The 24,155-nt window shown below is 40.8% G+C and overlaps 1 protein-coding gene across 4 annotated transcripts in view; it reads left to right on the top strand.

Moving 5' to 3' along the window:
- Positions 1 to 7,947: 7,947 nt before the first annotated feature.
- NSD3 (nuclear receptor binding SET domain protein 3) overlaps positions 7,948 to 24,155 on the top strand; it is a 119,999-nt gene continuing 103,791 nt past the window's right edge. For 2 of the 4 annotated variants that reach the window (XM_070765362.1, XM_070765358.1), the window contains exon 1: positions 7,948 to 8,410. The gene's annotated coding sequence lies outside the window, so the exon portion shown is untranslated. Of the gene's footprint in view, positions 8,411 to 8,513; positions 8,534 to 10,790; positions 10,858 to 24,155 lie in introns of those variants that run through there. The other 2 variants (XM_070765360.1, XM_070765359.1) reach the window with 2 other exon arrangements.

The following is a 24,155-nucleotide window of genomic DNA, read 5'->3' as shown; positions in this document are numbered from 1 at the left end:
CCGGGGCCGCCACAGAGAAGGCTCTTCCCCTGGGTCCCGCCAAGCGGCATTGTTTAGTTGACGGGACCCGGAGAAGACCCACTCTGTGGGACCTAACTGGTTGCTGGGATTCGTGCAGCAGAAGGCGGTCCCTGAGATAGTCTGGTGCCATGAAGGGTTTTATAGGTCATAACCAACACTTTGAATTGTGACCGGAAACTGATCGGCAACCAGTGCAGACTGCGGAGTGTTGGTGTAACATGGGCATATTTGGGAAAACCCATGATTGCTCTCGCAGCTGCATTCTGCATGATCTGAAGTTTCCGAACACTTTTCAAAGGGAGCCCCATTCAGACAAGCAAAGTCAATCGGGGACCCAGATTCACTTAACAACCAGGTTAATAATTTATCAATTAGAGTGATTCACTTAACAATTGGTGGCAAGAAAGGTTGTAAAAGAGGGCAAAGCTCCGTTTTAGAAATGTCTCGCTTAACAACCAGAAAAATTTGGGCTCAATTATGGTCATAAGTCAAGGACTACCTATATTCACAAATTGCACGGAGTGCATAATTTGTGAATTCTTCTTCTTCTTTTTTTTAAAAAAGTTTTCTTTATTAAATTTTACAAAGTAATAAATAAAAGAAGGTGTATATACCACAATATATTTCTTTTTTTTACAGATTTTACCCATTTCATCATTTCTTTATATTTCCATTTTTTACATTTTATATACACTGCTCAAAAAAAATAAAGGGAACCCTCAAAGAACACATCCTAGATCTGAATGAATTAAATATTCTCATCGAATACTTTGTTCTGTGCAAAGTTGAATGTGCTGACAACATGTGAAATTAATTGTCAATCAGTGTTGCTTCCTAAGTGGACAGTCTTGATTTCAGAGATGTTTCGTTTACTTGGAGTTATATTGTGTTGCTTAAGTGTCCCCTTCATGTTTTTTACACGGTAGTAAAATCTGCCCAGCCACATATATTGGACAAACTAACAGGAGAGTAAATGCACGTGTTGCAGAACATAAGAATGCATTAAGGAAAAAAGAAAAAACCTCCTCCCTTTTCCAACACTTCAAAACCACAGGACATGAAATTGATTTTGACAGTACCAAATTAATTTCCAAAGCAGAACACTACAGCAAAAGAATAATCATGGAAGCCATCGAGATAGAAAAACATCCCCAAAATATGAACAAGCTTACCAGACATCTGGAAACCAGCCCTCAAACGTATCCCAGCCATAGAAACCAGACTCAGAACACACATTGTAAAACAATCAAGTAGCCTGCAAGTTCCAACTACTCAGGCTGTCACGCCTAATCTACAACCATTAACTAATCAGCATACCTCAGCTACATCAACGACCCCAGATGTTACCCCACTGACTCACCAGGAAGTTTCTACACAACAGGCAATTGCTGAGCCATCAGACCACACCCAGCCACCAGTGTTTATAGAAGGAAGGCAGCTCAGGTCTCGCAGTGTTCGCCTTAGAACAAGGACAGAAACACCAGCCTGAAGATGACGAGTGAGACCTCGTCGAAACGTCGCCAGAAATTTCAAAATCCTACACGGGAAGAAACCCGAATATACCAAGACCGTCATACCTGTACCCGTGAAAATCTACGAAAACACACACACACACACACACACACACACATATATATTATATATGTCACTTTTTTTTTGCTGAATTTGAAAATTAAGGGAGACTAGGATAGATCTACAATATTTCGGCCTTATTTTGGCCTCATCAGCTAGCCATACCCACTGGGACTTGAACCTGAAACCTTTGCCTTGTAAGGCAGAGAATTATCCTCTAGGCTTCAGTATCCAATCCCTTCAGCTCTGCACCAGGGAAGGGTTACATATTTTTGTGTAGAATCACCCTGGTGTATTGAAGGAACATCACAGCTCCTTATTTTTTATATTTTTATATTATATATATATTTGTACCTGAAGAAAACATTCTAAAAGCTATGGGGTACATCATTGCCGCATGTGTAACTATTTTATTGTGCATGTTTAGCATAACCATATTTTTTTATAATGTACATAATGCATATATAAACGTTGCATACTATTTGAACACGATTCGTATTTTAAATAACAGCTTTAGTCACCTGGAAAGAAAAGTGAATTGCTGTATAAAATTAACCTGATGAATATATTCACACCTGCATACGTCTGTGTGCATTTATAGTATCAGCTACCATATTTTTCAGAGTATAAGACGCACCTTAGTTTTGGGGGAGGAAAATAGGAGGAAAAATCTGCCTTCCAGGTATTCGTCTGGCTAGCATTCTTAGTCTGGTCAGCTTCAGCCCAGGATTTCATCCCCTGGTTAGAGCTTTAAAAAACTTTATTCGGAGAGAATAGCATTGAAAAAAAGTCTGCAAAGACTTAGGGCTGGAAAAAAACCTCCTTCAGAGAGAGTAGCAATGAAAAAGACTACAAGCCTGGAAGTTCCTTAACACCTCGTTAAGGCTGGGGGGGGGGAGGCTTTGAAAAAGCTACATTCAGAGTATAAGACGCACCCAAATTTTTAGCCTCTTTTAGTGGGGGGGAAGAGGTGCATCTTATACTCTGAAAAATATCGTATATACAGTGATCCCCCGAGTTTCGCGATCTCGATCTTTGCGAAACGCTATATCGCGATTTTTCCACCCGATGACGTCACTCCCTTCCTTTCTCATCTTTCTTTCTCTCTCTCTTTCTCTATCTTGCTTCTTCCTCTCTCACACTCTCTTCCTCCCTCTCTCATCTCTTTCTTTCCTTCTCTCTCTTTCTCTATCTCTCCCCCTCTTGCTCTCGAGCGGCGGGCAGCACCCAGGGAAGGTTCCTTCGGCCGCCCACCAGCTGATCTGCTCGGCAGCGCAGTAGCAGCGAGGAGCCGAAGATGGGGTTTCCCCTTTGCGTGGGCAACGGGGAAACCCCATCTTCGGCTCCTCGCTGCTACTGTGCTGCCGAGCAGATCAGCTGGTGGGCGGCCGAAGGAACCTTCCCTGGGTCTTCAACTCCCAGAGCGGCGGACAAGCGGCGGCCGGACAAGCGGACAAGCGGCCGGACAAGCGGACAAGCGGCAGACAAGCGGCGGGTGGAAAAGCGGCGGCCGGACAAGTGGACAAGCGGCAGACAAGCTGAAAAGCGGCGGACAAGCGGGCAGGCAGGCGGCTCCTCAGCTGCTGGGTCTTCCCAGGTGCGGAAGTAAAAACACCATCTGCGCATGCGCGGCCATGGAAAAAGGGGCGCGCATGCGCAGATGGTGTTTTTACTTCCGCACCACTACATCACGAAAAACCGATTATCACGAGGGGTCTTGGAACGGAACCCTCGCGATAATCGGGGGATCACTGTACTGCTAAAGTGCAACCTCCAAACTGCAAAACAAGGAATCTAGAACAGAGGTCCCCAAACTTGCCAACTTTAAGACTTGTGGACTTCAACTCCCAGAATTCTCCAACCAGCTAATTCTCCCAGGGAATTCTGGGAGTTGAAGTCATTGAGTTTGGTTTCCCCACTGAACATCGTAACTGCCTTCTCTATAGTTTAAATAGTTAATTTTAGCATCTTGCTTCAAGATGCATCTTGGAAGGGTTTGGTTTCACCACAAATTTTAGAGAGATTAAAAAAACATTCTAGTGGCTGACCTGTAGAAAGCAGGGGGAGGGAATGAAATATCCACATTCATCTAGTTTGAAAACATAAAATTATTTCATTCTCACCAGAACATATACCGGTATTTTTTTCCTTTTTGGCTCTGATGCAAGCAATTTGAATCCCCCAAACCTTTACGGCACTTACGTTAGACCGAATTGCAAATAATTTCCTGTCTATTTCTCCATGCAAAATTATCTTGTCCAAATAACAAGCCACAGCAGGTAAAAGCAGGAACCGAGACCAATACTAGACTTTTTAATACAGTACTTGCTTTTGGGCAATGTAAAGGCAATTAAGACAACTCATTTGTAATTAAAGATATCTTTTTATATCTTACTGTTATGTGTACTCTATGCGTTGGAAATTAAACTGAATGTAAACAGATAGATTGTCTGTGTCCTGTTTTTCTCTATCTTACAGTAGGTGGGTGGGGGGTTTTTTTACTTAACAAAAGAAACAATTAAAAACTCTGATTCATACCTTCAGCCATTTGAAATTCTGTTTCAAAATAATATGCATTGAGCATTACTCATGAATGTTTTGTTCAGGTCGTTTAAAGAATTTTGCATTTCTTAGATCCAGGGCTTTAAGTAAGGGGCTTTAAGTTAGAATAAAGGCAATATATAAGAAACCTAATATTATGAGAAGGCAACAGATGATGATGTTATTTCTTCCATTCCAGCCTTTACTTCTGCTGTAAAACCTTTCCTCCCCCCCCTTTTTTTGTATTTATCTCTCCTTGGTCTAAATTCAGCCGTGGTATCCTTGATAACAAAGAGTTTCTTAAAGTGATTTTGGCAATGCAAAAAAACTAATGGCACCTTCTTTCACATGCGTTGGTTGTGTTTTGAAATTAAAAAATGGAATAAAATTCACAAATGGATACAGAAGGTAATGCAAATAACAATAGAATTTACTCCAGAGTTGTTCCTATTTGGAATCTTTTAAAAAGCATAAAGTAAGCGGAAAAATATTTAATATTGCATATCACAACTGCAGCTAGGATTGCTTTTCCCCAATTTTGGAAAAATGCAGACACCCCATCCCCAGAAAAAGTAATAATTAATACAATCTATGACTGTTCTGAAATGGATAAAGTTACATTGGATTCTTACAAAAGAATCAGAATATTATGAGACATGAGAACAATGGCACAAAAGGGTTGAATTAAGGAAAAGAAACAAAACCATAACTCTCAAAATTAGTTAAAATGTAAATATGTTAAAATGTAAAAAGAAATGTATAGCTATATATTACAGTAATAAGATTTATGTAAGAGTGCTGTGATGACAAATAAATATGAAACTTTTTTATGTAACAATGCAGAATTACTAAAAGTATGATTGTAATTTTGTTTTTTATAGAAATTATTTAAAAATTACCATAATAAACTTTTCTAAAAACAAAACCCCAAAAGCGATTCCAGAATGTGGAAAAAAGTATAGCATTATTCTTTCCTATGCCATATATATATGTGTGTGTGTGTGTGTGTCATGTTTTTTTTTTTTTGCTGAATTTGAAAATTAAGGGACACTAGAATAGATCTATTTCAGCCTTATTTTGGCCTCATCAGCTAGCCATACCCACTGGGACTTGAACCTTCAACCTTTGCCTTGTAAGGCAGATAATTATCCTCTAGGCTACAGTATCCAATCCCTTCAGCTCTGCACCAGAGAAGGGTTACATATTTTTGTGTCGAATCACCCTGGTGTATTTGAAGGAACATCACAGCTCCTTATTTGCCTCTCAGCCCAACCTAGGGCCATTTCCAAGGCAGTTAATTTTATTGATAGCCGACAATTCTGTCTGTATGTGTCCCATGTTGTTGTTTTTTGCAGAATTTGAAAATTAAGGGAGACTAGGATAGATCTATTTCGGCCTTATTTTGGCCTCATCAGTTAGCCATACCCACATATATAAATATTCCTGTCTTTTATTCCATTGCCATCACTCAGTAGGGCAGTGTTTCCCAACCTTGGCAACTTGAAGATATTTGGACTTCAACTCCCAGAATTCCCCAGCCAGAGAATGCTGGTTGGGGAATTTTGGGAGTTGAAGTCCGGATATCTCCCAAGTTGCCAAGGTTGGGAAACACTGCAGTAGGGAATGCCACAAAGCAGTCCAGACGCTTTCAAATTACCCATCCAAATCTGCAAGTCAGAACCATACAGGACAAATGAGTTTTTAGGACCGTCTGTTAAGTTCTATATCTATATGAAATCTGCAATGTGATTCTAGCTGAAAGAAGAGCTAAGACCGCACAGTGCTCTTTAAATTGCATCGGTCTTGCTAAAGAGTGAATCTCAAAAGCTCAGAAAGCAATATACTCGATTATTTACAACTAGATGTTGTTATATTAAAAAGCTGTAACATTCTAAGATATTTCTAAATCACTGGTTTGTTCTTTTAGGGAACATATTTAAATTGCTCAAGAATGAAGCTGGAACTGTATTGCTCTAACCTACTCCTCCTATGTTTCAAAATGCAGTGTCCAAATTTCCTTCTATCCAATTTCTGTACTGCCCTAAAATCACACACAAAAAAGTGGCTACTTTTTGTTCATTTGCACCTTCCCTGGACAAAATATTTTTGAGATGTAATGGATACTGTTTGGAATCATGTAGAGCTCTTAGTTGCTTGATACCTCATATTTACTCAGTCCATAGGAGTCCATAGGAGCAGATCTGCTATCTGAAAAGGGGTGTAGGATCAATAATATTCAATGAAATTCAAGAATAAAGAAGAGAAAGTAGGATTGTGTATTTCCTTAAAGGTCTCATTCATTCGGATCTTCTTCAGAGGTATATGTGCATTCTGTTGCTGTCTCAGTTAAAACAAAGCTGTTTATTATTTCAGTCCCCAATTTTCCAAGGGTAGCCAGCTATCTAAAGCAGGTTTGTCCAACCCATAACATAATAGGCCACATGCAGCCCTGGACATCTTAGTAATGCGCCCCCTAAGTTAATAAAAAATATTGAATATACGTTAACTATGGTGCCTATTTGATATGTGGCCCAAGACAAATCCCTCTTCATTCAATGCAGCCTAGGCAAGCCAAAAGGTTGGAAAATTGTGATTTATTTTAGAATGATAAGGCAGTTCCACAGAAATAATATTGCCTTCATATTTTCCAGAAATTTATTTATTTTTATTTATTTATTTATTATTTAGATTTGTATGCCGCCCCTCTCCGCAGACTGCTAAATTCTACCGGTATCTAACCAAACTCTCTAAGGCATTCCTGTTACTTGCTTGATTTTACTACAGGGAAAAATAGAATAGAATAGAATAAAATAGAATAGAATAGAAGAAAAGAAAACATGGAATGGAGTAGACTAGAATAGGAATGAAACAGAATAGAACAGAGTAGAATTCTTCATTGGCCAAATGTGATTGGACACACAAAGGGTTTATCTTTGTTGCATATGCTCCCAGTGTACATAAAAGAAAAAATACATTTTACAAGAATAGAATAGAATTCAGAGTAGAGTAGAATAGAATAGAATTTTTCATTGGCCAAGTGTGATTGGACACACAAGGAATTTATCATTAATACATATGCTCCCTGTGTACATAAAATAAAAGATATTTGCCAAGAATCGAATTTAAAAAAATAGAATTCTTTATTGGCCAAGTGTGATTGGACACACAAGCAATTTGTCTTTGGTGCATATACTCAGTATATAAAAGAAAAGATACATTTGTCCGAGTCTATGGAGAGAGGTGGCATACAAATCTAATTAATTAATTAATAAATAATAATAATAATAATAATAATAATAATAATAATAATAATAATAATAATGAGGTAAGAGACCCAGTCCCTGCAGGACCGATCAAACAATAAGATTCAAGGTAAGCTATATGTATTTTTTTTTAAGTGCAATTAAAAATTATTGCATTGAATGGGTTGCGTTATGCTGGACAAAGTGGATTTAAGCTTGTGTGCAACTCTTTGATCCCAAGCATCACCACATCTGGGAAAGAAAAATAAAATAAAATACTCTCTCCCCTTCGGCCCTGCTTGGCCAATTATTTTTATTTATTATGTATTTATTGGATTTATATGCCCGCCGTTGCCTGTCAAAGCCACCCCTCGCGCAATGACCGGCCCGCTAAGAAGCAAAGCGAGCTGCGAAAGACCCCATTCGGCCAAGGCCCTAAGATCCGGGAGGGAGGCGAGGCAGAGCGGGAAACTACAACTCCCAAGAAGCGCCGGGGTGCGTAATTTGGCGCCGGCCAATGGGAGCGCGTCTTTTTTTCCCCCCCTCGGCGCTGCCTGTGCGTGGAGCTTTTGTGTGCGTGAGGAAAGAGAGGAGGCGGAGGGAGCGGGAACGAGCAGGGCCGAGACCGGGACGCCGAGGACGAGCGGAGCGCCAGCGCCCCCTTCCTTCTCCCCCGACTCGGTGCCGCCCCCCTTCCCCCCGCGCCCTCGGCGGCTCGCTCTCCAGGCCCTGCGGCTCCTCGGCCGCCCGGGGACGGCACCCGGAGGGGAAGCGGCGTCGCGGGAGGGGGAAGGGAGGAGGAGAGGAAGGGAAAAAAAAAAAGAGGCGGGGACCCGAGCCGGAAAAGCGGGAAGCTTGCAGAAATTGAGGCCGGGGATCCAAACGCGGCCTATCGCGGGGCTCGGGCCGCCCCCCCTCCGTTTGCCGAGCCTGGCTCGGGCCGGCCTGGCTCGGGGCTCCCCCGCCGCGACTGCTGCGCTTTGTCTCTCGACGGTCCGATACGGCGGGGGGAGTTAGAATGGAACTGACTGAAGGTGAGGCAAGAGGTGGAGGGAGGGGGGAGGGGGAGGGGCTTGGGGTGAGGGGGCGGGGCCAGAGCCACTGCTAACAATACAGCTCAAGTTGCTAGTCCTCAACGGTCCTCTTGGCTTCTCCAGGTTGCCAGTGCTTTTAACTTTGGCTCTTGTTTTGCTTAGTTTGGAAGAAAACAAACAAACAGAAAGAAGCCCGTGTTTTTGTTGGATTATAATCAGATTGCACGTTTCTGCTGGGATTCTTGGGGTTGCAAATCTGGAGGGGATGCCAAGCTGGGAAATGGGGGCTTTTTCTTCCATTCTCCCCCTTTCCTTTGCATTGATGTGTTTTCCTTTTCTCCCTCTTTTTCTTTTCTTTTCAACAGCAAGTATTACTACTACTACTACTAGTAGTAGTAGTACTACTACTACTACTACTACTAATATACACCGCAACCGTGATTGAGATATTATGATACGAAATCCAGCATATAAATCTCGTTTTCTGTGAATTACTATTTTTGTGATGATAATAATAATAGTAAGAATTGTTGCTGTTTTGTTGTTGTTGTTGTTATTTTCACAAAAAACAGAAATACACAGCAAACGAGGATTTTGTATCACAATATCACTTGATAAGTGTTCGACTTGTGATATTGTGTTACCAAATCCAGCATATCAATCTCATTTGCTGTGTATTACTTTTTTTGTGAACAAAATATTAATAATTAATAATAATAACAACTTGGTTGCTGAAAAGGAGGCAACTGAGCTTGGGTGACTTGCTAAGTGTCCTATGTTAGAGATGTCATTTTGTTATTTATAAGTGATGTTTTTTTATAGCATTTATAATATGTTTCAGTTGTGTAGCTATTACAGTGTTTCAACAACAGTGTTTCATTACAGTGTTTCTCTCAACAACGCCTGGTAGTAAGTAAGTAACATTTAGTAGGAGAGGGTGATGTAAAGTTAAGAGTCCTGAGAAAAACATCAGCTCCCAAAAAAGGAGACATCCCCTGATTAAAAAGCCCGATTGGGCTTTTGAGTGCATGACAATAAGGCCAAGTGCTTATTTCAGGGTTCAAAAAAATATAAAACAGGGTCTTATTTTCGGGAAAACACAGGTAGTAATCTCAGCTTGTCTGAATCTATCTTAGCAAATGGGTAAACATTAAAAAGGAAAGAAATAGATCTGTGATATTTTGAGCTTTTTGGAGGCAAGGTAATATACAAGCTGGACAGATGATCCCTATATGTATTACAGTACATTCATCCCCAAGGTAGGTGCTGGATGAAAGAGGGGGGTAAATGACCTGAAATCAATTATGATTTTAAATTTGGAGTTGAGTTTCTTGAGCTCAGCCTTCTCCAACCTGCTGCCTTTTCAGACGCCTTCAATTACAGCTCCTATTATGATCAGGAGAATAGTTGTGAGTGCCAAAATGTGAAAGGATGTAATCCAACCCCACATCCTGAAGGATTTAATTTGGAGAAAGGCGAGCTGGGTAGTTATGGTGGAAGGGTGGCTTTTGTTTTGAGAAAGATTTTGAATTTTGAGAAACGCAGTTATTGGCGTGTTCGGTTGCTAGCGAGCAGAAGCACTCGCCTAGAACAAGCAATTAAAAAATATTCCGGTATTAAAATGCCAAGTGTTAATTAAATTGGATTGTTACATGTTGTTTTTTATCATTGTTGTTAGCCGCCCTGAGTCTGCGGAGAGGGGCGGCATACAAATCCAAATAATAATAATAATAATAATGACTTCACTACAGCTCAGTTTCTATTAACACCTGGTTAAGTTGTAGTGGGAAGAGGAATAGGGAGTATTATTATTATTATTATTGTTGTTATTATTTTGGCAGTTAGAGAACCAGTGGCATCAAAATGCATCAGAAACGAGACCCAATTAAAGGGAAGAGATTAGTGTTCGGAAATAGGCACCAAACTTTTTCAGACTCTGAAGAGGATAGGCAGGGTGAGATTAAGTGAAATTGCTGAGGATTCCGAAGGAAAGGGCCAGCTCCATTGATCATTGTGATAGAAGGCACCGTAGCCACCATCTACTCCAAACACAGGGCAGGGGGATCCCTTAAAATCTTTCAGAAGAGGACCACCCAGCCTCTGAAGACTTCTTATCAATGATCAAGGGAGACATTGGACTTAAGAAGGTTCCAATCAATTACGGTAGGCGTGGAAGGTTACGAGCGTGTTACGGACTCGATAGAAGCAGGGCTGCTGAAATGATTTTAAACCGCTTCTCCATTTTCAGCCCTGGTAGTTTAAGGAATGAAAGGAGATCCTTTTATGGGAAAGTGTGTGTGTGTGAGAACAGAGAGAGAGAGAGAGAATCTGTGCCGAAGAGGTGTGAAGTCTGAACTGTGGCTTTTTGAATGGATCGCACAGCCCAGTGTTAATTGCTGTTGTGTGACATTTTGCATGGGGGAAGCATGAAGAAGAGTCATGAGACAGTGAGTTGGGAAGTCTTAGGCTGACCTGGTAATGAAAAAACAGCCTTTTGTGTGTTATGTCTGTGCTTGCAGTGTCTACATATATAGATGTGCACAAACATCTGGAAAAGGGGGGGGATATTGAACTTAAGAATTTGGAATATTCTCTCGGTGGGGGGGAGCATCTCTGGCGCTCTGGGAAAAGGGGAGAAGGATAATTGTGGACAGACCAGATAATAGTTGTGTGTGATGGAGGAGGAAGAGGAGGGCCACTTAGATTTAAAGGGACCGAGGCGGCCATGTTGGCTGCCAGATACTGCAGTGTAAATCTCTTCCCTACTCCACCCCCCCAGCGTTCCTTCCCAAAGAAAACCAGCCCTGTTTTGGGTTAACAAATGGGTTTTAATGCTTTCTCCGAGATCCTTACTCCCGGGCTTTTACTCTTACTTACACTGTTTTAGATTTACGATAAACAAAACTGGAGAAGCGACATCTTCCATCCCTCCCTTCTTTTCTGCAGCCCGGGCTGCTAGGGACTGCGGTGCAGAAATTAACCCTTTTCGGTACAAATCTGCAGCAGGTTTATTCTGATTCTCTCTCTTCCCCCCAAACTCCCATTTCCATTTTCTTGAAGAATTAAACAGAAATAGGTAGAAGGGCTGCCTCTCTCGTGCATGGCGAAAAGGAGCCGAAATGTCTTCCACGATTTCTCGGAGTAAACAAGGAAATTGCATCCCCCACAGCTGCTGACAAAAGGCACATTTGTTTGTGCAGGGCTAGCTAAAACTTAATTTACGTTTTAAATTTAATACCGGCGAGGATTTTATCTAAAGCATTTTTTAATATATATACGTATATATACATTATTTTTTCCTTCTCTGTTTTATGTTGATAAGCAAGGCAATTCTCTATTTTAATCCTCACTAAATTGGGCAAATGGTGGTGTTTGAATTTCCTGTGCAGCAGAGAAGAGAGATGTGAGACAAATTGCTGTCCAGGCATCTAATTAGTGGGAAGTAGGTATGTTTGTATAATGTTTGAAAGTATTTCATGGTGCAGTAGAGAAAAGCTCCATATACTGAATATATCTTTACTCTATTAGATATGCTACTTCTGTTTCACCTGTATTAATATGATATTTGGACCACTGGGGCATTATGTGTGAATATCTTGTAAATGAGGCACAACCTTTAGCATTGGATGTACTTTATATTGTTTGATCCTGTATCGTTTGGTTTTCGAATCCAAATAGAAATATTTATATGATTGTTCCATTTTAATGTACTTATTCGCTCACTGGCTCTGTTTTTGTCTTTTAAAAACTTATCGGCTGATAAAATATAATTTATTGTTGTGATTGATTCAAGGATGGAGCTGTCATAGTAGTATTTCATTAATATTTCAGAATCTCAGCAGTGTGTCTAGCAATGGAGCCGTTCCTTCTGGTTTCTATTTTTCTTTAAGTGGGTCATAGTAAAAGATGATCAATGGATGACAGAAGGTGTCCCCGAACAGCTTACGCTAATAATATTTGGTTCCTTTGACAGAATAAATGCTAATGAACATAGAAATATAACCTGGGGGGGGGAGGGGGAATTTATATAGTGCAATGCTTTCCAGGAATAATGCGTTTCTCCCCCCTGAAATGAATTATTTCTTGCGACTTAAGGGCTACATGTATGTAAAGCTGGAAATGACTCATCATATTGTATGACGGTTAAAAATCTGGAGGGCAGTTCTACAGTTCAAGGCAAAGACTAGGAAGATTTCTGTACGATTGAAAAACATGAAGATTATTATTATTATTATTGTTATTATTATCATCATCATTATTATTATTATTATTATTATTATTATTATTATTATGTCAGTACAACACAGCAAACGTGATCACTATGCTGGATTTCGTATTTCATCACCAGTCGGGCGCTTCCCAAGCACCTAGGACTGCGTGATGTAGCGGCGGATTATGTTTGCCGATCCCAGTAAAGCGGCCTTTTGCAATTGACAGATGGAGATTGTGTCAATTCCAATGGTTTTCAAATGTCCGCTGAGATCCTTTGGCCCTGCGTCCAGCGTGCCAAGTACCACTGGGACCACTTTCGCTGGCTTATGCCAGAGTCGTTGCAGCTCGATTTTTAGATCTTCGTATTTCACTAATTTCTCTAGCTGCTTCTCCTCAATTCTGCTGTCTCCTGGGATTGCGATGTCGATGATCCATATTTTCTTTTTCTCCACGATCACAATGTTATGCATTATTATTATTATTATTATTATTATTATTATTATTATTATTATTTAAATTTGTATGCCGCCCCTCTCCGTAGACTCGGGGCAGATTTTTATGTTGGAACAAGGAATATGAACCAAGTGAGATTACTGTATATATTATTTTGTATTTGGCTTTCAAAGGCTAGAATCGGTTTGAGGAATAAGCGCTTTCTGTTATTGTAAAAGCCAATATCAAAGCAGTCTGAGGTGTGTGTGTATAACATATTTTTGCTGATGATGAAAACGAAGGGAGACTAGTATAGATCTATTTCAAGCTATATTGCTCTCATCAGCTAGCCATGCCCTTAATGGGATTTGAACCTGGAGATTCTGCCTGTATATATGTATGTACACTGCTCAAAAAAACACTCAAATAACACATCCTAGGTCTGAATGAATGAAATATTCTCATTGAATGCTTTGTTCTGTACAAAGTTGAATGTGCTGTCAACAAAATGAAATTGATTGTCAATCAGTGTTGCTTCCTAAGTCGACAGTTTGATTTCACAGAAATTTGATTTACTTGGAGTTCTATTGTGTTGTTTAAATCTTCCCTTTATTTTTTTAAGCAATGTATGTATGTATGTATGTATGTGTGTATGTATCTCATGCTAAGTTTTTATTTACTTGGTTTAGTCTGAAAAGAGGAAATTTATTGGCTTTATTGAATGAAGAATCAATGCATGTATATGAGAAAAGTAGTTGGAATCCAGTGTGTGTATGTGCAAGTGGGGAGTGGGGGAAGCTATTTTCACCCCCCAAAACATTGAATTATTTATTTATTTATTCGATTTTTATGCCGCCCTTCTCCTTAGACTCAGGGCGGCTTACAACATGTTAGCAATAGCACTTTTTAAAAGAGCCAGCCTATTGCCCCCACAATCCGGGTCCTAGTTTGACCCACCTCGGAAGGATGGAAGGCTGAGTCAACCTTGAGCCGGTGATGAGATTTGAACCGCTGACCTTTAGATCTACAGTCAGCTTCAGTGGCCTGCAGTACAGCACTCTACCTGCTGCGCCACCGCGGCTCTTATGGGTGTGGGAACTTGCACATGCACGATAGCGCGCGCTCACACTCTTTCGGCACCTGAGGAAAAAAAGGTTCACCATCACTGTTTTAGACATATACCACTTCATAGTGCCTTTACTTTGCAGTTTACAGAATCAGCCTCTTGCCCCCAATAATCCGGGTCCCCGTTTGACCCACCTCGGAAGGACGGAAGGCTGAGTCGACCTTGAGCCGGTAATGAGATTTGAACCGCTGACCTACATGAGCCGAATTGGCGCAGCAGGTCGAGTGCAATACTGCAGGCCACTAAAGCTGACTGTAGATCTGTAGGGCAATGGCTCGAGTACCAGAAGATATGGCTCCGCGTGCCACCTGTGGCACCCATGCCATAGGTTTGTCATCACTGTCCTATGCTATACAGGCTGTACGTTTAAACGTGCATTGGTTGCCGATCAGTTTCTGGTCAAAATTCAAAGTGTTGGTTATGACCTATAAAGCCCTTCATGGCACCGGACCAGATTATCTCAGGGACCGCCTTCTGCTGCACGAATCCCAGCGACCAGTTAGGTCCCACAGAGTGGGTCTTCTCCGGGTCCGGTCAACTAAACAATGCCGCTTGGCGGGACCCAGGGGAAGAGCCTTCTCTGTGGCGGCCCCGGCCCTCTGGAAGCAACTCCCCCCAGAGATTAGAATTGCCCCCACCCTCCTTACCTTTCGTAAGCTACTTAAAACCCACCTGTGCCGCCAGGCATGGGGGAATTGAGATGCTCTTTCCCCCTGGACCTTTACAATTTCATGTATGGTATGTCTGTATGTATGTTTGGTTTTTTATATTAATGGGTTTTTAATGTTTTTTAGTATTTATTGGATTATTATTGTACATTGTTTTATTATTGCTGTTAGCCGCCCTGAGTCTCTGGAGAGGGGCGGCATACAAATCCAATAAGTAAGTAAGTAAGTAAGTAAGTAAGTAAGTTAGTTAGTTAGTTAGTTAGTTAGTTAGTTAGTTAGTTAGTTAGTTAGTTAATAGTCCACAAATTGTTTGAAGGACTCTTAGTTTATAAAAAAACCACCCTTTTTTGTCAGGAAAAAAAATGAGAAGAGTAGTATTGGACACATGTGCCTGTCTATTGCGCGAACCCGCACATTCAGTTAAGAACAAGAATTGTACAATGAGCTAGAACTGTTCTGCACTGAAATACCACCTTTTAAAAAGTGGCAATTTTCCTGGCCCCCAACCCAACGGCATCCCTTTATTTACTGGCGTTAAAAGCAGAATTTTTTAAAAGGGACACCACAAAAGGTTGTTCATTGTTTCCTTCCATCTCAGCTAACAATAACCTTCCAACTAAATTGCTGGATGGCGCAGCCTTGAAAATGTTCCGTTCCCTGCGGGGAGAAAAATCCTGATTTACCTGGACCTTTGGCTTGATCCAGCCACGCTCTGCCTATGTGCTCATGGCCGGCTCAGAGGGAACATGTGGGCTGCCTGATCCTTCTGGCCTTGGAGGCACATTTGGAAACCTGAGAAAATGTCACACTCCTCTGCCACAAAATGTCTGCTTTATTTGGCCTGTGGGGGTTTTTTTTTGGGTCTGTGGGGGTTTTTCCCCAGGAAGCTCTGAAGATTGCAAGAGGCTGACTTCAATCTTCAGATATGGAAATAAAGATAAGAAAGTCCTCCTCCTTCTGCATGTTATTATTTATGATTTGTTTCCACGTGTTGTGAGCCGCCCCGAGTCTTCGGAGAGGGGCGGCATACAAATCTAAGTAATAAAATAAAATAAATAAATAAATGTCGGAGGCTCAAGAACCATTTTTCCCCCCACGTCCATGTTGCTTCTCCAAGCACGGTTTACATTAGAAGATAATAATATTAATAATAATAATAATAATAATAATAATAATAATAATAATAATTTATTAGATTTGTATGCCGCCCCTCTCCGAAGACTCGGGGCGGCTCACAACAACGATAAAAACAATGTCGGTTGGCGGGCCCCAGGGGAAGAGCCTTCTCTGTGGCGGCCCCGACTCTCTGGAACCAGCTCCCCCCAGAGATTAGAACTGCCCCTACCCTCCTTGCCTTTCGTAAACTTCTCAAAACCCACCTTTGTCGTCAGGCATGGGGGAATTGAAGCATCTCCCCCGGGCCTATATAATTTATGTATGGTATGTTTGTAGGTATGTCTGCTTAAAAATGGGTTTTTTTAACTATTTTAAATTTTAAATTGTATATTATTAGATTTGTTATGAATTGTTTTATTGTGTTGTGAGCCGCCCCGAGTCCACGGAAAGGGGCGGCATACAAATCTAATTAATAATAATAATAATAATAATAATCATATACTGGCACAAATCTAATATTAAAAAACTAAAAACCCTATCATAATTAAAAACCAAACAGCACATACATACCAAACATAAATTATAATAAGCCTGGGAGAAAGGTGTCTCAAATCCCCCATGCCTGGCGGTATAGGTGGGTCTTAAGTAGTTTACGGAAGACAAGGACGGTGGGATAAATTCAGTGATGCCTCGTCTTACAAATGCCTCGTCATACAAACTTTTCGAGATACAAACCCGGGGTTTAAGATTTTTTTGCCTCTTCTTACAAACTATTTTCACCTTACAAACCCACCGCCGCTGCTGGGATGCCCCGCCTCTGGACTTCTGTTGCCAGCGAAGCACCCATTTTTGCGCTGCTGGGATTCCCCTGCAGCATCATAAAAACACGGAAGTCCAGAGGTGGGGTTTCCCATGGAGGGAAGCCTCAGTGAAATCGCAGCATCGCAAAAACACACAGGTCCGGAGGTTGGGTTTCGAGGACTTCGGTGTTTTTGCGATGCTGCGATTTCACTGATGCTCCCTTCGCTGGGAAACCCCACCTCCGGACTTCCGTTGCCAGCGAAGCACTCATTTTGCGATGCTGGTATTCCCCTGCAGCATCACAAAAACACGGAAGTCCAGAGGTGGGGTTTCCTATGGAGGGGAACCTCAGGGGAATCCCAGCAGCAGAAAAACGGGCGCTTCGGCTGGCAAAAGGGGTGAATTTTGGCCTTGCACGCATGAATCGCTTTTCCATTGATTCCTATGGGAAACATTGTTTCTTCTTACAAACTTTTCACATTAAGAACCTCATCCCGGAACCAATTAAGTTTGTAAGACAAGGTATCACTGTACTGTTTTGTTGCTGTTGTTGTACTTTATTTCGATCATGTTGTTGTTAGAACGAAGGCTGCCCTAGAACCTAAGCACTTTCCAAACCACACTGTTTATGGAAGAGTTAATACAGCAAGGAAAGTAAACGCACTTAATGTTTGGCTACATAATGGGCCGTAGTTACGGGATTAAAAATTCATCATCTTATTCTGTTACTGATATTCCTCCAGTCGAAGTAAATATAAATCTTTTTTTGGGGAGGGGGGGAGGATGTTTAGAAGTGAGCATAGAACAGGACAGAATAACAGATTTGGAAGGGTTCTTGGAGATCATCTACTCCAACCCCCTGCTCAGGCAGGAAGCCCTTTACCATTTCAGACAAACGTTTTGCCCAATCTTTGGACCCGTGCAGTTTTGACAAAAAGATATTGATAAAATTGAACGGGTCCAACGACAGGCTACAAAAATGGTGTATCGGCATAAAACCTATCAGGAAAGTCTTCATGAACTCAATCCATTTGGTCTGGAGGACAGAAGGAAAAGGAGGGACATGATCGAAACATTTAAATATGTGAAAGGGTTAAATAAGGTTCAGGAGAGAAGTGTTTTTAATAAGAAAGTGAACACAAGAACAAGGGGACACAATCTGAGGTTAGTTGGGGGGAAGATCAGAAGCAAAGTGAGAAAATATTATTTGACTGAAAGAGTAGCAGATGCTTGGAACAAACTTCCAGCAGACGTGGTTGGTTAATCCACAGGAACTGAATTTAAACATGTCTGGGATAAACATAGATCCATCCTAAGATACAATACAGGAAATAGTAAAAGGGCAGACTAGACAGACCATGAGGTCTTTTTCTGCTGTCAATCTTCTATGTTTCTATGTTTCAATCTCTTCTTAAAAACGTTCAGGTGGAGCTTTCATGACTTCTGGTGGCAAGTTTTTCCACTGATTAATTGTTCTAACTGTCAGGAAATTTCCTCTTTGTTGTAGGTTGCTTCACTCCTTGATTAGTTTCCAGGCATTGCTTCTCGTCTTGCCCTCAGGTGCTTTGGAGAATAGTTTGATCCTTTCTTCTTTGTAGCAGCTTCTGAGATACTGGGACATTGCTACCATGTCACCCCTAGTCCTCCTTTTTATTAAACTAGACATACCCAATTCCAGCAACCATTCTTCATATGGTTTAGCCTCCAGTCCCGTAATAATTTAATAATCTTCTCCGCATTCTTTCTAGAGTCTCAACCTCTTTTTTACATCATGGTGACCAAAATTAGATGCAGTATTCCAAATGTGCCCTTACCAAGGCATTATAAAGCGACATTAAAACCTCACGTGATCTTGATTCTATCCCTCTGTTAATGCAGCCTAGAACTGTGTTGGCCTTTTTGGCAGCTGCAACACTACGCTGGCACATGTTTAAGTGACAGTTACTACTGGTGAGCCAGGTACCACCTATACTAAACCCATGCGTTTGATTTTTCTTGCCTAAATGTAGCACCTTACTTTTTTCACCGTTGAACTTTTGTTAGATAGCGCCCAATGTTCAAGTCCGTCAAATCCTTCTATATCTTAAGCCTAGTGATGTGCCGGTGTTGGGGCCTGGATGGGTGTCAACAGACTCAAACTCAACCCTGATAAGACAGAGTGGCTGTGGGTTTTGCCTCCCAAGGACAATTCCATCTGTCCGTCCATCACCCGGGGGGGGGATTATTGATCCCCTCGGAGAGGGTCTGCAACTTGGGCGTCCTCCTCGATCCACAGCTCACATTAGAGAAACATTTTTCAGCTGTGGCGAGGAGGGCGTTTGCCCAGGTTCGCCTGGTGCACCAGTTGCGGCCCTATCTGGACCGGGAGTTACTGCTCACAGTCACTCATGCCCTCATCACCTCGAGGTTCGACTACTGTAATGCTCTCTACATGGGGCTACCTTTGAAGAGTGTTCAGAAACATCAGATCGTGCAGCTGCGAGAGCAATCATGGGCTTTCCTAAATATGCTCATGTTACTCCAACACTCTGCAGTCTGCATTGGTTGCTGATCAGTTTCCGGTCATAATTCAAAGTGCTCGTTATGACCTATAAAGCCCTTCATGGCACCGGACCAGGATATCTGCGAGGCCGCCTTCTGCCGCATGAATCCCAGCGGCCGGTTAGGTCCCACAGAGTTGGCCTTCTCCGGGTCCCGTCGATTAAACAATGTTGTTTGGTGGGACCCAGGGGAAGAGCCTTCTCTGTGGGGGTTCTGACCATAGTTCCCTCTAAGCTGAGCAGTGAGCAATCGCTCACTTAAAAATCATCATCAACTCAGAGTTTTTCAAATCTGCCCAGAAGCCGAGAGGGAAAGAGTGAGAGGGAAGGAGAGAGAGAGGAAGAGAGAGAAACCGATAGAAAAAAGAGAGGAAGGAAAAGAGAAAGAAAAAGAATGGAAGTAAGGAAGAGAGAAAGAAAATCAAAATCTAGTTTGAAACTAGCTCAACTATTTAAGTGGCATTTTGATATTGATAGAGTTGCCCTATTATGAGCTCACTGTTATAGACACACAGTACAGTATTTTATTTTGAAATTCTCTGAGGCAAAACAGGGTGGGTTTTTTGTTTGTTTGTTTGTTTGTTTGTTTATTTATTTATTTATTTATTTATTTATTATTTCTGTGCCGCCCAGTCCCGAAGGGACTGCCGCTGAGACACTATACTTTTCCGCCCACCCCCCAAAAAAATTAGAGGGAACACTGGTTCTGACCCTCTGGAACCAGCTCCCCCCAGAGATTAGGACTGCCCCCACCCTCCTTACCTTTCGCAAACTCCTTAAAACCCACCTCTGTTGTCAGGCTTGGGGGAACTGAGACCCCCCCCCCCTTGCCTATGTAATTTTGTGCATGATATGACTGTGTGTATGCATTTTATCTATTGGTTTTTTTTTTCTTTTTAGACTTTTTAATGTAGAACTGTTATTTTAGATTTTAATTATTAGATTTGTTACCATGTATTGTTTTTATCACTGTTGTGAGCCGCCCCAAGTCTACGGAGAGGGGCGGCATACAAATCTAAATAATAATAATAATAATAATAATAATAATAATAATAATATTATCTTCTGGAGTCTTGGCTATTCCTGCTGGTTTGGTGTCATCTGCAAATTTGATGAGTTCTGCATCTATCCCTCTTATCCAAATAATTGATGAAGATGTTGAAGATGTTAAAACAGAGCCTTGGTGTACACCACTACATACTTCCCTCCATGGAGATACAGTTGCAATGAGAAATACAAGTTGAGTGCATCATAATTTGCTTTTTGCTGGTCATTTCTTAGAATATTAATTTTCAGCTATCTTTCTGAAAAAGAATTCCGGGCACATGAGTAAACCGTGGAAAAATACAGAAATGCAATTGTTGCTTTTTATAGCATTTTGAGCACGTAGCAAATGTCTTCAGGCCTCAAAACCAAACACGTTCCCATAACGCAGGTTGCTCTCCGCAATTCATTAATGGGTTGCAGATAATGTAATTGAAAGGAATAAAAGGAAGGAGCAGTCCAACATTAGTACTGTACTTAGTGAGTAAATAGCACTAATGAACGCTTCAATCCACGGTCACTAAATTTAAACATGCCTGGGATAAGCATAGATCCATCCTAAGATAAAATACAAAAAAATAGTATAAGGGCAGACTAGATGGACCGTGAGGTCTTTTTCTGCCGTCAATCTTCTATGTTTTGGATTGTTTAATTTCAAGGATGCTTGCTTGCTGAAGGCGATATTGAAAAGGTGTGTTGGAATTAAGTAATGTCAGAGTTTTGTTATGAGAGTGGCCCCGTTATATAGTGAGCTATTAAAAGTGCCTCGGGTTGTTTTGGGTCAGAAAGTTAATAAATACAGAGAAAAACCTCGGGAGGGTAGAGGAAAGGAGACTTACTCAATATTTCCCTCGTGGCTGCATTTTTGCTGATGCCAGTCTTTCGTTTCCTCCTAGGTTGACCTCACTCACTTATGTCAAAAGCGTAAAGCAGAAGTAGGCTGTCATTTTACTGAACATTTCGAAAATGCACTACCAAATAAGAAAACTCTTAAGCATCTGTCGTGTTCTGCTTCTTTAAGCCAGTGTTTCCCAACCTTGGCAACTTGAAGATATCTGGACTTCAACTCCCAGAATTCCCCAGCCAGCGAATGCCGCACGAATCCCAGCGGCCGATTAGGTCCCACAGAGTTGGCCTTCTCCGGGTCCTGTCGACTAAACAATGTCGTTTGGCGGGTCCCAGGGGAAGAGCCTTCTCTGTGGCGGCCCCGACTCTCTGGAACCAGCTCCCCCCCCGGATATTAGAACTGCCCCCACCCTCCTTGCCTTCCGTAAACTCCTTAAAACCCACCTTTGCCGCCAGGCATGGGGGAATTGAGACATCTCCCCCGGGCCTATATAATTTATGCATGGTATGTTTGATTAATAATGGGGTTTTTTAAATGTTTTTTAAATTAATAGATTTGTTATGAATTGTTCTATTGCTGTTGTGAACCGCCCTGAGTCTACGGAGAGGGGTGGCATACAAATCTAATGAATGAATGAATGAATGAATGAATGAATGAATAAATAAATAAATTTCCTGCCTTTGGGTGACTACGGCAGCGTTTCCCAACCTTGGCAACTTGAAGATATTTGGACTTCAATTCCCAGAATTCCCCAGCCAGCAAATGGGAGTTGAAGTCCAGATATCTTCAAGTTGCCAAGGTTTGGAAACGCTGCTTTAAGCGATAACGGGCGCATCTGGCAAGGAGGTTTAAAGCTGCAGAAGTAGAAGGCCAACTTCAAGAAGGCTTGCATTCTTTGTTAATTTCAGGGAGAGGGGTGTCTGTTTTCGGCCTGATATATCTGTGTTATTCTAAAAGTGGTATGCAAAAGCTGAGGCTGCATTTATCTGGAATATACAGTACTTTAAAACAAAGCTGGCAAGCGTTTCATCCCTAAGGTCACAGTTTTCCATTGCAGGGGAAAGTTTAGAGTGGAGTGGAATGGAATGAAGAATGGAATACAGGATAGGATAGAGAATATAAGGTCAAATTTAGAAAATAGAATAGAATAGAATATGGAATGGAATGGAATGGAATAGAAAATAGAATACCGAATAGAATGGAATAGAATACAGAATGGAATGGACTAGAAAATGGAATACAGAATAGAGTGGGGAATATAGAACAAATAGATATTATAGAGTAGTGTACAGTACTATACAATACGGAATAGAATAGAATGGAATAGAATGGAATACAGAATGGAATGGAATACAGAATAGAATGGGGAATATAGAACAAATAGATATTATAGAGTAGTGTACAGTACTATACGATATGGAATAGAATAGAATGGAATGGAATAGAATACAGAATGGAATGGACTAGAAAATGGAATACAGAATAGAATGGGGAATATAAAACAAATAGATATTATAGAGTAGTGTACAGTACTATACAATACGGAATAGAATAGAATGGAATAGAATGGAATACAGAATGGAATGGAATAGAAAATAGAATACAGAATAGAATGGGGAATATAGAACAAATAGATAATATAGAGTAGTGTAGAGTACTATGCAATACGGAATAGAATAGAATAGAATACAGAATGGAATGGAATACAGAATGGAATGGAATAGAAAATATGACTTCAGTAACCGAGTTGTCGAAGCGTGGAACTCATTACCGGACTCCATAGTGTCATCCCCAAACCCCCAACACTTTACCCTTAGATTATCTATGGTTGACCTATCCAGATTCCTAAGAGGTCAGTAAGGGGTGAGTACAAGTGCACTAGAGTGCCTTCCGTCCCCTGTCCTATTGCTCTCCTATATCTCCTATACCTTTCTTCTATTCCTATATCTCTTCTTCTATTCTTTCATTGATATGTTCTATTCCTATATCTTCTTTTCTATTATTTCATAGATATATTTTACTATGAGTATCTCCTCTATAACCTTCATCATGTATTTTACTATGTGTATATAGATGTATACCCACTAAAACCCTCATTGTGTATTGGACAAAATAAATAAATAAAATAAAAATAAATAAATAAATAAAAATTAAGCAATCTGTGCCTAATAAGTGAGTGATGTGATTGGTTGGTTGGTTGGTTGGTAGGTAGAATCAGATAATTTTGCTTCCTGCCATTAGTGGTAACAGGAAACCAGTTGTCTCTTTGCTCCTGGCCACTGAGGAAGGTCCCCCTATCTTCCTCTCAGTAGATCCATTTGTTGTATCAGAGTTTTGTAAAAAAAAAAAAAAGTCTGTGCAGGCTGGAAGAAATCACAGACAACAGCACACAGTCAGCAATAGCGATGCTGTAATGTTTCCATTTTTAATTTACTATTAAGAACTTTACAGTAAAAACGATAAGAAGTAGACTTTGGTTAGAATACCAGCAATTCCCGGGCATTTGTTTGTTTATTTGGAGTGTGGTTTTCTTTGTGTTACAAACGACATTTTTTTTTAATAAAGTTTTATTTACAAGGATATATACAGTAAATACATTGAGGTACAGGCAACAATATAGAAACAAAAGTTTGTGTATCGAGGTTTAGGCAATATGTATTAACCAAAGACAAAAGACAAAACAGAATAGAACGAAACAATCAGAAATGGGAAAACAAACAAAAAAACATGACAAAAAAACAAACAAACAAGGGCGGGCGAGTGTACGGTAGATCAGTATTGAAAATATGAACTGAAAATATTCTCAATAGCTCATTACAATATAGCTCATATTCTAAATTATGCATAAGTAAATGGAGTGTTGCGTATAGCAAAGCCAAGAGATTTTGAGTAAATCATTTTAGTTTTTTGAACCTATATCTTTATCTCATTTATCTGTTAAAAAAGAAGGGTTTTTGAC

This window comes from Erythrolamprus reginae, chromosome 12 (genome assembly GCF_031021105.1).
Source record: "Erythrolamprus reginae isolate rEryReg1 chromosome 12, rEryReg1.hap1, whole genome shotgun sequence".
Taxonomy (NCBI): Eukaryota; Metazoa; Chordata; class Lepidosauria; order Squamata; family Dipsadidae; genus Erythrolamprus; species Erythrolamprus reginae.
The sequence above is the reverse complement of the archived record's forward strand: the minus strand, read 5'-3'. Positions and strand labels throughout refer to the sequence as shown.